Genomic DNA, 16,876 nt, shown 5'->3' with positions numbered 1-16,876 from the left:
ACACATTTGATTATTTTTCTTTTAGATTTAGGCCTGATCAAAGGAGCTGATCTACGGTATCTTACAAAGCCACCAACAAATTCATCTGCGCTGCACCCAGGCACATTTTAATCTGAATGTGAATCAAAGCTGGTACCTTCCCGGATGTTTCAGAAGAGACATTTTAAGAGGAAAAAACACAGTCACAAGCTTTGATACTGAAAAGAAATTGAACTCAAAGGTCTTACTCTGGCAGGCGAACTATTTCTGAGCATACAGGCAAATGAGAACATCACTTCTACTGTTAATTAAACCATTTAGATGAGAAAGTAGCCCACCTAATTTTCTTTATAATTGTTTTAGTTAAAAATACTTAAAAATGCACACAGAGATTTGCAAAACAGTTGATCTCTCAACCTGTGCATTGCAAAAAACATTTTAAATTCTGTGGGTATTTTTTATAACATGTTTTAAACAAACTGATGTTAGTTCACCTATTGTTAGTTTTCAACATTTCAGTCTTAAAGGAACAATACGGCGTATTTAGGAGGATCCATTGACGGAAATGCAATATAATGTACAAAACTATTTCTTCAGAGGTGTATAAAGACCTTACGTAATGAACCTTTATGTTTGTAATATCTTAGAATAAGCTGTTTATATCTACATACAGAGCGGCCCTACATACATTGAATTCGCCGCCATGTTTTGTACAGCAGCCCTAAACGGACAAACAGCTCTACAACGCGCGTTTCCTCTTCCTCTCTGCTGTGGTATAGTGGTGAAACGGATCACGGATGATCCGTGATCCGTACGGATCGTACTCTCCGGTTCGGAAAGCATGTGACGCGCGGATTAACTGAAAGTTTATTCATCATTAAGTAAAAGAGTAATACGCGCTCTCGCTCGCTCTCCAGTTTCAGCTCCAACGCGCTCTCGCTCTCTCTAAGTAACGTTATCTGGACGAGTACAATATCAAAGCGGTTCCAGATAAACATGACGCTCAAAACTGCTCCGTCACACAGCTAATATTACAACAACAACATATCTTGGTATGTTAGTATGTTACTCACATACTGATCCAAATCAAAGCAACCTCCTCGGGGGTGATTTTTAGACGATCTTTCTCTCCAGCGTCTCTCTGCTGGAAAGTATATCTGCTAAAAGCCATGGGTCCTAACGCTGGAAAGTCTTTATAATATTAGCGCAGGTCCTAGATCCTGCTTGACGTGTATCCTTCTTTTTAAACGTAAAATCCACAAACCTTTTATTTTATGTAATACATAAGTCATAGCTCTTTCTACAGTCTTTCTAATGCCCGCAAAATCTCTTCCCTGCGTCAACATCTTTTTGTACTGTGGTGGCCACCGTCGTGTTTGGACTGAGTAATTTGTTGCAAATCTATAATACAACGCTATAGTGGCCACTGTTAATCAAGAACTGCGCCTTTAAATCTGCTCTCAAAACTCACTAGTGCAATGAAAAATGTGGTGTGTGTATGTGTTTGGATAACTGAAAGGTTATAACGTGTCATTCATTCAAGAGTGTAAAAACCTTCATGACATAATACAGCGACAGAAGTTTCTACATCCTGAAATAATTAAAAAAAAATCTCAGACATGCTTCAAAATCCAAAGTCAAAACTAGCTTAGAGACAAACTTAAAACTTTCTTCCATGAACACATTCATTAACTATGATACTGTATTTCTGTGGTCAGTTTATTTTCTTTTTCAAGTTTCAAGTTAAAGATAGTCAAGTGAAATCTCATGTGATGTGATCTAAAGTTGCTCATGGCTTTCAGAATGATCTGGGCCACGTTTCCCGAAACCTTCTCAACGCTACGTCGTTCTTAAGTTATACCTTAAGCTGTACCTTATCGTTGATATGTTTCCCGAAACGTTCTTAGTTAAGTATACCTTCTGCAAGTCATACGTTCGGAAGGTTGGTCTGGAGCGCTCTTAGCTATACCTTATCACTGTTAAGAGTTCACCCGCTAGTGGCCACAGTGAAAAAAAAGCTTTTTTACATCGCAGTCTATACAAATATAATTCTAAAGTTAAAAATACCAGTAGGCTATATTGACGTGTTGTCATGCAAGGAATATAATTGTCTTTACATTGATGGTTGTTAGCTTTTTAATTATTTTATCTGTGCATCAGCTGGCAACCCAAAGAATTTGGAGTATATTTAAAGAGAAAGATTGTGGTATAAAGTTTAGTCAAACTACGATACAGCAAATGTTTTGGCTAAATCAAAGACGGCGCCATCCGCGGAGCATTTTAGTGCATTTAATCTGTGAAAACCTGGCTACAGTTTATGCTGCAATTATAATTATAGAAAGCTGTTGATTATATGTTCCGCGTTCTGTGCTTTTAATGAGTAAATAATGACACTTTAGCAACATATATTATGATAATATAAATAAGGGGTTCCCAAACACAGGTATAATCAAAGGTAGGCTATCTCATGGAACACCTTTTAAATAGAAAATAGGGAAACAACACACATTCACTCCCTTTACTTTTGAATTTTCTTGTCGTGAATGAATAAGTTTAATTTTAATATCAAAATACCTTATTGTATGGCATACTTGTTTATATTATTCCCCTTGATATTGTAAGTGTGATTAATAATGTTGATTATACTTTAATGTTTTAATAAATCACACTGTAAATGCGCCGCTTGTGCATCCAGTGTCCAAGCACAATAAACGTGTGAACTATACAAGTATTTGTTAGTTGCTGGAATAAACTTTTTAATGCACCGCAACAGCAAGTGGCTTTGCGTGACCCTCCGACCCAAAGTTTGAGAACCTTTGATATAAATGACCATACTGCCAGTTAGTGTTGCGGGTTGATACATTTGTGAATGAGATTGCGGGTTCCAGTGTTGGGTAAGTCACTCTGAAAAAGTAATTAATTACTAGTTACTAATTACACATTCGATAATGTAATTAGATTACTGTACAAGTTACTCTCTTCAAAAAGTATTTAATTACTTATTACTAATTACTTTCTATAATCTACATCAACCTTGATGAGTTAAGTGATTCAAGGATAGACATGAAAAGGCTCTTTTAATTCATTCAAATAAATAATCTAAAACTACATAAAGTATTGTTATTAATTACAAATGTGAGAATTATACATTAAAGCACGGATTTTAAAGTTAGACTTTGAATTTTGATGTCAATTCCTCTTCTGCACACACACGTTACAAAGTATTTAGTTTAATTACATCATAAGTAACTGTAATTAAATTACAGAAAAAATAAGAGTAATCACTTACTTTACTTTTTCAAGGGAAAAGTAATTAAATTACAGTAACTAATTACTTGGTAACTAGTTACACCCAACAATGGCGGGTTCGCACACTCATTTCACAATTAAACAATATCCATGGTTGGATATAGTTTGCAATTTGGTTTATTTTTATCCTATGAGTCCTAATACATGCAACTTCAACTATTTCTAAAGAGCTTATTTTATGAAGAACGCCTCTACCTCACATAACGCAGTGAAGCAGTCCCTGTATAGAGTGTATAATTTATTGTCGAATGATCGATGTCCATTAAATCAGCACCACCGCCATGGACAGCACCTGGCTGGTAACGTGGGACGTAGGAAAGTAACCTCATGTATAGTTCGGGAAACACGCCTATAAAAGGTATGACTGTATTTAAGGTGTACCTTAAGAGTCTGCGTAGCGCGCTAAGAGACAACGTTGTCAGGAAACGCAGCCCTGCCCTACAAACTTTGAAAAAGAAATTTGGGAACGAAATGTGTTTACTTTCTTTTTACATCAGTTAGCCTTTCCTTTTTAAAAACATCGCGAAGTGGACCACACTTTATGCTGATGGTCACAACTCTAAGACGACTTAATGTATTAAAATTTAAGTAAGTAGTTATGAAAGTCATAGCAAAACACAGCCGTGGAAAAGGTTAAGAGATCATTTCAAAGACCATTTTCAGTTTTTCTGAATTTACTATTTCTAGGTGTGTGTTTAGGTAAATGTTTTTGTTTCATTCTGTGAACTACTAACAATATTTCTCCCAAATTTCAAATAAAAATATTGTTTCGACTTGCATTTATTTGCAAAAAAATGAAAACTGGAGAAACACGTCAAAATAACTGAAAAGATGCTCTGTATTTTTTCAGACCTCAAATACGGCAAATAAAACAAGTTCATATTCACTTTTAAGCAATAATGCAATAATATTTGTAAATGTTTTTTAGGAAAGTTTAAAAATATATATATTTTTATGTAAAAACCTTGATATTTATCACAGTTTCCATTTGTCGTGTCATGCTGTCAGTCTTTCAAATTGCTGTTGGATGACTTTGTCACTCCTGAGGTTTGATTTTGTTGTTGACACTGGACAGGAATGACCACAATACATCTAGAAATGCTGACTACATGAACATTTGAAATGGCCTCTTAATTTTTCCACGGCTGTATGTCAAACTGATTACATTCAATCCAAACCAAACCATTTAAAAGGAACGTGAACCAGTTTGTTATACTCAAACACAGTAACAAGGCTAGACCGAGAGCGAGCGATACTCTCTGTGACACTTTTCAAAGAGACGAGTCTCAACATAAAAGACATGTCAGCATCCCATGGGAAGAACCGTGTGGTTCTACTGGGGAGGGTTTCCACTGATCTACAACTCTTCAAAGGTCACTCGCTGCACGGCTCTGTACTCATAAAAGAGACAAGATACAGATGAAAGACAAACTTACTCATTTAAAAATGGTGAAGACACAACCGGCTGTGACGATGAATTAAGTTTTCATTAGTTGAGTTACACATCAACAGAGAAGTTATGAGTCTGCATGTGGACGTCTTTATTCTTGTGCTATTGTGTTTTCTTTCAGCGATACGCTCAGAGAAAAGATAAGAAGAGTGAATTTTAAATGCGAGCCAACAGAGAAGTCGCAGCTGTCACAAAACATACAGAGCCGAGCGTGGAGCAAATTTTTGATCGTGGACTCTGGATCACGATGGATGAGGAGTGCCGAGACCTTCTAAGACTGAAAAGATATCAAAGACAAAGTGCAAGTTCATCACTAAAACTCTTCACTAACACCAATACAATCTAACGGAAAACTACTTTACGAGGTGACCAATTCATATTAATTTGTACAATCTTATTCGGATGTTTTAATGTGATTTGTGATTTCACACCAGTGACGTTTTTTTTTACGATTTACATAGTACGAATTTATACGAATTAGCCGCTTCGTAAAATAGTTGAGAAATTTCCGTGAGATTAAGTTGTTAATATGTTTTTAAAAAACATGATAGAATGTGAAACGTAAGCTGGTTATATAATTTTTAATTTTTTAAATTGGTTTATAAATATAAAGCATTACCTTATCACATAATATAAATTATTTAGCAAATCATTGCTGTACATTAGAGATGCACCAATATATCGGCCAGTAATCAGTATCGTCTGATACTGCTGATGATCAGGGCCGACATATCCTGTCGATCAAAAGAGGATAGGAAAATGCAATGAATTTGTGTTCTGTGACACCACCAGTTTGATATTCAAGTCAGTACTGTATATGAATTAATTAGATTCAGAAAGTTAAGAAATATACATTTAATCATCAGAATCTGTATCGCCATCAACAGATATTACTCTGAATAATCGGCTAGGTATCGGTGGAGAAGTTGAGTATCGGTGCATCTCTATATTGGATTTTTCTTCACTATAGTGCAATGTCTTTTGTTTTAATTCAAGCCTTGAATTGAATGGGAAAATAATCCCGAAGCCTTTCATTTGTGACATATGTAACTCACTAGATTACACAACAATAAGCACAAGCACACAGTTGTTGAAATGAATAAAATGTTTTTAAAACCCTTTGGGGTGTTAACAACGTTCGGCTGTGACCCTGGCGCTTATGAAACACGGGGTCTGGGAATACGTCAATGCAACTTAAAATGCCCGGGTGGAGATCTGACCTTTTCATGGAAATCGCACAGTTAGCAGGTCATTCATTCAACAGTAAGTCATGAAATGAATACACATTTTCTCACATATAAAACGGCTTCTCAGGAATCTACTTCAGACTTTCAATGCCTATAAGCCATGATTAAACTATACACCCCAATCTTTTTACACAAACTCTTACAAATACACAATGCTTTTTTACTGTTTTGATGATATTACATTCATATTGATCCTGTGGTTTTATTACTCCATTCTTCCAACACTCATCTTGGTCCTAAAGGAATAATTACAACCAACAAGATCCTTCTGGCGAGTTGCTTTGCTAAGAAAACATCCTAAGAATTTACATTTTAATCAGACACGGCGTTGAGCTGTAAGTTCAAGATTTATGTGCACAGAAAGAAAAAACTTTTATTTTTCGAGCATGGGGCCTTGTTTAAATGTTCCTGTTTTTTTTAACAACGATGCTGACAACTGTAACCTAAAATACTAAAGACTTCAAGTCACATTTGATTTGAGGAACTATGAATACGCTTGCATGCTGTGAGCCTCCACCAGGAATCTGTCAAGGACTCACGCTGGGTCTTCTGGGACACGCGGAGACGTGAGACGCACCCTGTTGTCTTATAAACTTGAACAATGAGATGTCTTTGAAGTAAAGGCTAAAAGCTGAACGTCAGCCTGTGTAACTGCAGATTTACAACAGAGCCAGAAGAAATATTCAGTGGCTCAACCTCAAGCCAGAAGATTTGAGAAGACGGACTCCATTTCATCTACAAATCCAAAAGGTCAAAGTTTTTGCTTCGATGTTTTCAAGGGGAAAATGCTGAACACGAATCTGTAACTCTGTTTTTTTATATTCTGCATGTTTTTATCTGTGCGCCATTCAAAAGAATTGCTTCTGTTTTAAAACAGGTTACCCAGCATGTTCTGTCATGGCTCTGCTTCATTTGGTCATGTTTTTCTTGGTCCTGTAGCAGAGCCATGATAAAGCCTTTGGTTATGTGTGGAGAGAAACATATTATTGTCCTTTTGACAATAATATATGTTCTCTCCAGTGTCTCGTCATTGGCCCCGCCCCTCTCGTTTCCTTGTTATCTTTCCCTGAGTGTTTTATTACCCACACCTGCCCTGTGTCGTTATCCCTCATTTGTGTTCCCTTTAAATGCCCTCATGTTTCATTGTCCTGTGCTCGGTGATTGTATCCAGTTCGTCGTGTCCCTGGTTCCACGTTCGTGTCCCTGGTTCCACGTTCGTGTCCCTGGTTCCACGTTCGTGTCCCTGGTTCCACGTTCGTGTCCCTGGTTCCACGTTCGTGTCCCTGGTTCCACGTTCGTGTCCCTGGTTCCACGTTCGTGTCCCTGGTTCCACGTTCGTGTCCCTGCATCTCTCGTGTCCCTGCATCTCTCGTGTTCCTGCATCTCTCGTGTTCCTACCTTGCCATGTCCTGCATTGTCCGGTTCTTGTGAGTTTTGTTTGTTTATTGTTTTAGTTCCCGTTTTTCCCCCCAGAGGAAAGTGTTTGATTTTTCCTTTTGAAGAGTTTTTTTTTTGTAGTGTATGTTTTTCCCCATTGTGGGCTTTTGTTTTATTGTTAATAAACATCTGTTAACCCCTGAACTGCTGCCTGCATTTGGGTTCTTCTCTTCCTCACCGTCGTGACATGTTCACCCAGTAAAGGATGGTTTTGTTCACATTTTATCCTCTCTAGTTTTTGTTTTAACTGAGCTTTTTATATAAATAATAAAACTGTAGTATCAACAGTCATGTAATGCCACCCATACTATAAATAATTGTGTCATTGTGAGGTTTTGGTTTTCTTACAAAAAGAAATACAAAACACAACATGTGTATCTACAATAGTGGCCAAAAATGATGTCTGGGGGGAGCACATTTGTCCAATATTTGCTCCCTCAAGTTACATTTTTGCCAAGTCTTAAATTATTACCGAAGCTGAACTTTAGTTTACACTCCAAATACAACTATGCAAAATAAATACAAAGTTTTTAATATATCCTAAATAATAATTTCTTCCTAAGTTGGACATCACTTTTGCCAGAACCGTATCCATGAAAACGCACGCACAAATTATTCAACCCTCCATCCTCTGATTTCACTCTGAGGTAAAACGTTGAAATAGGCACAGAATGTACAATCAGGAATCAAGAACATAATCGCAGGATGCAAGATGCAGAAGGTGACCACCTATACCAACGGCACAAGAAGTCAATTGTGTTGCGTTTGGAACAATCTGTGTCAAGTGTCAAGGCCACCAGAGATGAAACACGGAACATCCAGCCTCTGGATGATGGGCTGATAATGGAATGACTCCGATAGCGGCAGACAGCACACAGGAAGCAGCACCTCTTCCCTCAAATCCTTTGGGACAACCAGATTTAGAAAGACAAGCATATACCGGCCAGCAAAGCAAATGTTTTTATGGGAAGCAGTGAGTAGTGGTTATATGTACAGGCGTTTTAAAAAACAGGATGTTTTTAGAAATTGGAAAGATACCGGGGATGTACAAAATCACATTTTCTAAATCAATCATTTGGTGACTAACCTAGAATTAGGTTTTGGGTTTACATAATTCCACTTACATGTATAACAGAGCACATTCTTGCTTTCCAAAAATAGCAGGATGTAACGCAACAAAAAGGAACAAAATACAATGTTTTTTTTACCAAAAAGAACTTAAAGGGATAGTTCATCCAAAAATGAAAAATCTGTCATCATTTACTCACCCTCAGGTTGTTTCAAACCTGTATACATATATTTGTTCCAATGAACACAGAGAAAGATATTTGGAAGAATGTTAGCCATTTTCAGTTCTGGGTCAACATCATCCACTACCATTGTAATTTATTTTCACCCAAAAATAACAATTCTTATCATTTACAAGGCCTCATGTCATGTCAAATCTCTATGACTTTTTTTCTTCTGCAAAACACAAATGAAGATATTTTGAAGAATGTTGTTAACCAAACTTCGGGCCTTACTGACTTCCATTGTATTAACAGAAAACCACTGTGACATTTCGCAAGATACCATTGGTCACCACATGCCTTCTGCTGAATAAAACATTTTTTATTTGCATGTTACTTAAGTCTGTTAGATAGCTTTCCCTCAAATCCCAGAATGGACTGAAAGTTATTGCCATTTATAAAAGTATTCACTATCAAACATTACAGTTCAAATGAACTTTATAAAGCAGAAATATAAAAGTATTCACTTAACATTACAGCTCAAATGAGCTTTATAAAGCAGAAATACTGCGAAGCAAAAAGTATCGTACAAGCCGAAAGAATACAGATTAGGGGAATTAACTGCGCTGGTCCAAGGCACTGAATCAGCATTTTGCCTCTAACCCTGGAATGAAAACTGCTCATTTTCTTTCTTCTCGCAAATAATGAAAGAAAAGCTCTTTTTCCCTGCAGAATAAATAGTTTAGTGGGACGTACGCAGCTAAGCTGAATCTTTCTTGCTCGTTTTAATTCCATTACGGCCATGGTTGGGAGAAAGACGTTCCTCGTGAGTTTAATTGGAAGCGAGTTGATTGATGGATGATCTGCTACCTTTAACATTTCCCAAACACCTGCCTGCTCATTACTACCGCAGTACTGCAGCAGAATCAATCACTAAATGAGCCAGGTACACTCCGACAGAGTGAGCGAGAGAGAGAGAGACAAAGCTCTCGCTTTCAAAGATGAAGAGAGATGTTGTGCGGGTACGCGTGTCACGTGTCAAGCTGTTAGAAAGCTTGTATACACACAGGTGACTGCACAATTTGCACACTTTGTAGACTGTAGATGATTCATAGACGCTTTTGATTGTTACATTGTTTTACAACCGCAAATAATACATTTTTAATAAAAAAGGCTTTTTGTGGCTTCAAAGGACTTAAAAGGACAGTTCACCCAAAAATGAACATTCTGTAATCATCATTTCCTCACCCTCAAGTTGTTCCAAATCTGCATACATTTCTTTGTTCTGATGAACACAGAGAAAGATATTTGGAAGAATGCTTGTAACCAAACAGTTCTTAGCCACCATTGACTACCAAAAACGACAACAGTAGTTGGTAAAGGTGCCCCGGAACTGTTTGCTTTCCTACATTCTACAAAATATCTTCTTTTATATTTAACAGAACAGAGAAATGTATAAAGCAATTTTTCCTACTATGGTAGTCAATGGTGGCAACTGTTTGGTTACAAGCGTTCTTCCAAAGATATCGACTAATATACAGTATATATTCTCACATTTCTGTTTCGTAATGGTATTCATTTAATACTGACCAAAAAAAAGCAAACCAAGAAGTTACAAATGAAAAAGTGAAGTTGTCCTTCTGAAACCTTGCGTCTCCATATTTTGTGATGTTTGTTTTTTGCCATAAATCATTATTAGTCACCCTTTATGTTTGTCACTGGGTTTTAGCAAATATCTAACCAATAAAAAGTATAACAAAGTTATTGTCAACTTTGATGACACATTTATTCATTAAAATTAAGAAAAACAGCGAATTTGAACATCCGAGGTTTCATAAGGAATAAGCGACGTTTTTATTCATTTAGTAGACGCTTCTAACCAAAGCGACTTACAAATAATAAAGCATTAAAATATGGCCTAAAGAGCTTATGTAAACTTATGATGTTTACATAAGTGTTATAAAAATATATATATATATTTCAGTAGTTTACAGAGCCTTTCACACATTTCATATGAGGTACTGTTAACAAGTTAATATACAAACGTCTACATCACTAAAAATACTTATTACGCAGCTCGTTGGAATGCTTGATTCTGATTGGCCAGTCGCGACATTTGCAGATTCGTTATTCCCATTTGCAGATTCGTAAAGTAAATATAAATATATCTTTTAATAACATATATGACATTATAGTTACAAGTGATTAAACCAAATTGCCTCTTTGTGACATTTGAACGTCGTTTCTTACCTTAAATCCTAAAGTAAACGATTTTTCCTCACAGAAGGTCTGCATTCGGTAAAAATGTGCTAATAAAATATTTCAAATTCACATTTCATGTCTTATTTTTTTCCTCATGTGGCAAGTAGCCGTGTAATAAGCAGGATAATGTACAAGCAGCTGGCTGTTATCGGGAAATAAGCTGTGCATCGGGTCATGATCACACTGTCAGGGCTTATTTCTGCGATAACAACCGGCTGCCTGTACATTATCCCATACATAACAAATCTTCTTTTCTCATCAAACTGAGATCTTGAGGCTGAAACTGTCGTGAAAAGAATCTATCAAACGTACAAATGAGGGAGTCCCTCTCAAAATAGGCACCCAGCATGGTAGCGTCTCTCCGTCTGCCAAGATGGTTAGGATGTTCTCCTGAGGGTCTTAAGGCCCATTAGGGCTCAGATTGATATTGCTTGAGATGGCAGGAAATCTTTAAGCTTGGGTCCACATTCAGGTGGCTATCAATCAAATTTTTGTTCTCTCGATTGAGCAGGGCCTGCTTTGCTAGGAGGAAGCGGAGACGGGGAATGCACCAATCGGGAGGTCCATGGATCATCCGAACGGGAAGCATTTTGTGACTTGGAAAATCTCCATCTTTCTGACAGCTGGTCAATATCCACAGTGGGCAAACATTCGGTCAACTGTGACGGGAACATTTAATATGAGGTTTGTGAAGCTCTGTTTGTGTGACTGACTGACAACGCAACAAAATATCGAAACTCATTAAAGGTTGACGGGGTTTGATAAAATAAAAGTGCTGAGCTGTGGGGTTCAGAAGCAACGCTTGCTTGACTTTGGTTACCAGAACAGTTGCTTTGCCGATCGTTAAATAATGCATATGCTCAATATAGAGCGGGTTACATATATTTATGGGTCAGATATGCAGAATAGCTCTTTTTTAAATAGCCCATAATATATACAGTGCTGGACAAAATGTACAGTACATATATGAAAAAATACACCTTGGAGAATTAGGAAAATGTTGAAAATTTGAGAAAAATAAAAAGGTTGTTTTTAATTTAGTACTGCCTGGAGTTATTTCACAAAAGAAATGTTTACATTGCATCCACAACAGAATAATAATAATAATAATAACTGAGTTTATGAAATTTATGAATTTATCATTTACACTTTATTCTAAATATTGTACAATGTTACCTGGACAATCAATGTTTTTTTTTTGTAATAGTTGATTAAGAGTTTGCTATTTGATCTGAGCCATTGAACTGTCTACTGACCTTCAGAAAAATCCTCCAGATCCATCACAATCTTTGTTTTTCCAGCATCTTCTACATATGTGACTCATGTCCAGTATAAAGATCTGTAAACACTGAGAATTGAGAAACATTAAAAAAATTATCATTTGTATGAATTTTTATTTTGTCTTCTGTGAAACAATACGATCAATAAAATAATAACAATTTACACCAATACAAGAGATTACATACACCTGTCCTGAATGAAATGTAATATACAGTAATCCACTGTTGATCAAATAAGTCTAAATGTTTCATCCTGCTATGTGGTAAGATACAGAACAAATCTGAAACAAACGAGCAAAGCCAGGATTCAGGCATAAAATGAAGACCGTATCTAATGGCCCGCAAATGGCTGGACCCTTTTAAGGCAGAAAGAATGATGCATTGCAGTAATTAGGTGAATGCTCTGGCACTGATACCCCCCCCCCACACACACACACACACACTTTCTTTTTCCCCTCTCTTCAGGTGTCTCTGTTCAAATGAGCTGATAGATTTAGAATGATGCCAGAAGAATGAGGTCAGGCTATGTGAGGCCGCTGGATCGTAGCGCGTTATCTTCAACAAACACATGTCTTTTACATCAATTATACTCCTGCTGCAAATGGAGCCTCTGACTCCCATCCACACACACACACGCACACACACACACACACACACACACACACACGCACACACAAAGCATTGCTCTTTCAATTAGCAAACCATTTCAGGCCATGTCCACATATACACCTGCAAACCAATGGCAAACCACCAATGTCCACACATACCATGTGACAGTGCTCCGCCCACATGCAGTGACATCAGGCAATAGTTTGTATTAGAGTCTATATATCTATAGGAACATTATTTTGGGCAATCTATCTTATCTAAATACTATTATCTTTATTTCTGAAGAATTATACTGTGCATTAATCATTTTAGGCCAGACAAGTATATGGCGCTGTAATTCTGCCACCAAGATACACCCAAAAACGGAGAAGCATGTGCATAAACCTTGCGAGACGTGGGGTGATGACATCATTTCAGAAACGGATTTGCTGTACACAAAAACGCAAGGGTGTCCTTTTTAGATTTCTCCACTCTGGGACCTGGTTTAAAAAAATTGTGGTTTCAGCCTTCCAAAACGCCGGGCTCCTATTTTGTTCATCTTTTTATTAGGAATGGGCCGCTTACCAGTTTCAAGGTATACCACGGTTAGACAAAGTAATGGTTTCAAAATCAACTAAACTAAAAACACTTTTGTAATTCATTGTTTTACTTTTAAATTTCATCAGTACTATACTTAAAATAATCCAGTACAATAACCAACAATAAAGATAAAGCCCTCTTATGCTATTTTACATTATAAATATTTTATTATTATTATTTATTATATTATAAATAACACATTTTAGAGCTGTAATCACAATACTTGTAATATCATGAAACAGTGATATTTTTGCTAAAAGTTATAATACTGTCAAAATTGCATACCCATACCAATGCCCACTTACTATATTTCTGTCATTTTAGAAAATGTAAATCCGGTTAACACTGGAGATTTAAAATGAACCAATCAGCAAACATTTGACTGTGTCACAGATGAAAAGCAAATGATTCTTTGACCAGAATTAAACTCTGTTCTGAACCTGCTCCTTTGCGTCACAAAAAAAGCAGTTAGACTGGCAAATGCTCCTCCATCATCTATTCGGTCCGCTGTGAACATACCCAACATTCAAGAGCGTGATACATTGTTTCCCTCGATTGTGACTTCTCTGTAAAAGCATTTATAATGGGTGTGATGCAACTTTAATATGAAGTCAAAGCATTTCATGTTAAGCTTAACATGATGGCTCATAACGCCGTACGGGGCCTTCGACAAGTGCTGCAGTGCACACATGAACAAACACACAAATACAGGAAAATCTTTAGCTTTGTAGCAGTCGGCTGTCAAGATTGAAAGTTATGTCAAGTGATGTCAAAATAAAAGTAGGCATAGTTTGACAAGGTTTTACCTCCGCAAGATAAAAGACAAACTATAGTGGCAAAACTAATACTGTGTCTACCGGATGCGAAGTACTGCATCACGACAAAAGACAACAGAACGCATTAGAACTTATTATTTTTTCCAGACTGGATGTCATCATTTACTCACCCTCGAGTTGTTCCAAGTTTGTCTAAATTTCTTTGTTCTGATAAACACAGAGAAAGATATTTGGACGAATGCTTGTAAACAAACAGTTCTTGGCCACCATATACCATAGAATGCCAATGGTAGTCTAAAGTGCCCCAGAACTGTTTGCTTTCCTAAATTCTTCGAAATATCTTCTTTTGTGTTCAACAGAACAAAGAAATTTACAAAGAAAATGTTTCCTACACTGCAAAAATGATTGTTGTTTTAACTTAAATAAATTAAGTTACCCAGCTGCCTCAAAATTTTTAGTTAATTCAACTTAGAAATATTGGTTGAATATAACCATTTTGCATCAAATTCACATAATAAGTAATATTTTACGTTGAATTAACTCAAAATGTTAAGGCAGCCAGGTAACTTACTTTTTTAAGTTGAAACAACAAATCATCTTTTACAGTGTACTATGGAAGTCAAAAGTGCCCCAGAACTGTTTGCTTTCCTACATTCTTCCAAATATCTTTCTCTGTGTTCATCAGAACAAAGAAACAGATTTGGAACAACTCGAGGGAGTAAATGATGACAGAATTTTCATTTTTGAGTGAACTCTTCCTTTAACACTTTAGCTTATATTGTTGTTGTTTGTATAAGATATTGCTTTTTCTACACTTTTGGTACTACTTCTAACACTGTACACTGGATCACTAGCAGTAAATGTTGGTCTCCATTGAATTCTTATTTACAAGGATCCACTATGCCCAATTCTTTATCAGCAGAAGTGCTTGTGTTGTAGATGGATATGGAATGCACTGCATGTTGCTTGCTTACTTTGATCAAAAGCTTGATGCATGTAAGTCTACATGTCAAAATAACAAGGAACGATGCTTCTAACCACAGCTCTAGACCTGTAGTTCCAACCACGCAACTTTGCGATGCTGCTTGTGATTGATTGTTGGAAAGATGGTTTTGGGAAACACTTAAATCGTTGAACTATATGCTGGAACGACGGAACTTGTGACCATAGTTGGCTAACGATGCTTTTGGGAAACGCACCCCAGATCAAAACTGTCTCATAAACGTTTTGCTTGTGATCAGACACCATCAGACTTTCCAAGTTTTCACACCCGCTGGTCTTCTCGCCCTTTACTTATCTCGTTTTATTCACAATCCAGTCTACAGTTTTTTCGTTCTTCACTCTCTGTCCCTCCCTCTCTCTTATTAGTTCTCCTTCTGTCTTTTACTACATCAAGTTTTCATGATGCAGCTCCTCTGAGGTTTAGCCCAGCGCATGCTCCTTCTCAAAACCATGCAGAATTTATGTGCAGGCGGGACGCGCAGGCATCCGAATTCACTACGAGCCTTTGATGTGTTCGTCCATTCTCAGCCCTATGCCCAAGGGCGCTTGAAACGCGTTATGTTATGGATTCATAGGAGTGATTCCCATCATAAATGTGCGTTTCAATTCAGAAAAAAACTTTGGATAAGTCTGTACGGAGTATTGACAGCTTGAATATCCACCTAAGCTAAACTTCCCTTTTTATCCTTTAACTAAAGGATAAAGCGCAGTTAACGCTAATCTGATTTTGTCAGAAATACGGCTGAGCAAAAGTTTCAAATCATAAGTTCAAGTTGCACAGTGCTGACCCGTTTTATGATAAAGATTAAAAATTACATCAATAATTCTGCCTTATTTATTTCACTTCATTTCAATTCAGCATCCTGCATGCAAAACTTGGAAATTGAAAAACATCCTCAAATCATTCTTAATCCACTTTTGAAACATTTAAAACATGTCATTCTTGCAATGTTTTTTGTATGATTTCAACTTAAAACTGGAGCTGTAATAAATTTGGACAACCTCATCCAGTGTCATTTCAAGGTTGCGGCACAGATCTTATGAGCAACCTCGCACCTCACAATGCGTCTTAAAATTCAAGTTCGTACCTTCAAGATCTGGCCCGTTTTTTTGCTGAGGTCTCTGTAGATATTGGACGCAAGGAATTGTGTTCTTTAGAACTGCTCTGCATGGTCCGCTGAACTCTCTGGTTTGAAGAGCTCGTCGTCTTTAAAGTCCCTTTCAAAACAGAAGGGGATTTATGCAGCTGAACTGTCATGGTTGTATTGTTCACAGAGAATCATATTAGAAACCACAGGGGTGCCATCCTGAAAACATTATAGCGTAATATGAAGATATGATACACACTCTAGTAATGTCACATCAGATTAGGTGTAAATGCGGAAAGGGTTTAAAAGGGGACGTCTCGTAGAAAATCTGATTTCTCTTGTTGTTTTTTATGTACAGCTGTATGAAGACTCACATCAAAATTCAAATCTCAGAAGCATTTACTACAACCACTCTTCAATAGGGTCTAAAAATCTGTTATCATCACAAGCATGAGCACACGTGACTGCCTCATTTACATATCTACAAGGACTAATCAAATTATTTTTTATTTAACAATTACACAATAAGATGAATAATTAAATAATGAAATTATTTGCAATTATTGCTGAGAAAAGCCCCCGAATCAAGAGAATTCAATTAGATTATTGTAATAGACAAAAGCACTGAA

This window comes from Triplophysa rosa, linkage group LG23 (genome assembly GCF_024868665.1).
Source record: "Triplophysa rosa linkage group LG23, Trosa_1v2, whole genome shotgun sequence".
NCBI classification, from domain to species: domain Eukaryota; kingdom Metazoa; phylum Chordata; class Actinopteri; order Cypriniformes; family Nemacheilidae; genus Triplophysa; species Triplophysa rosa.
Note: the sequence above shows the minus strand (reverse complement) of the source record.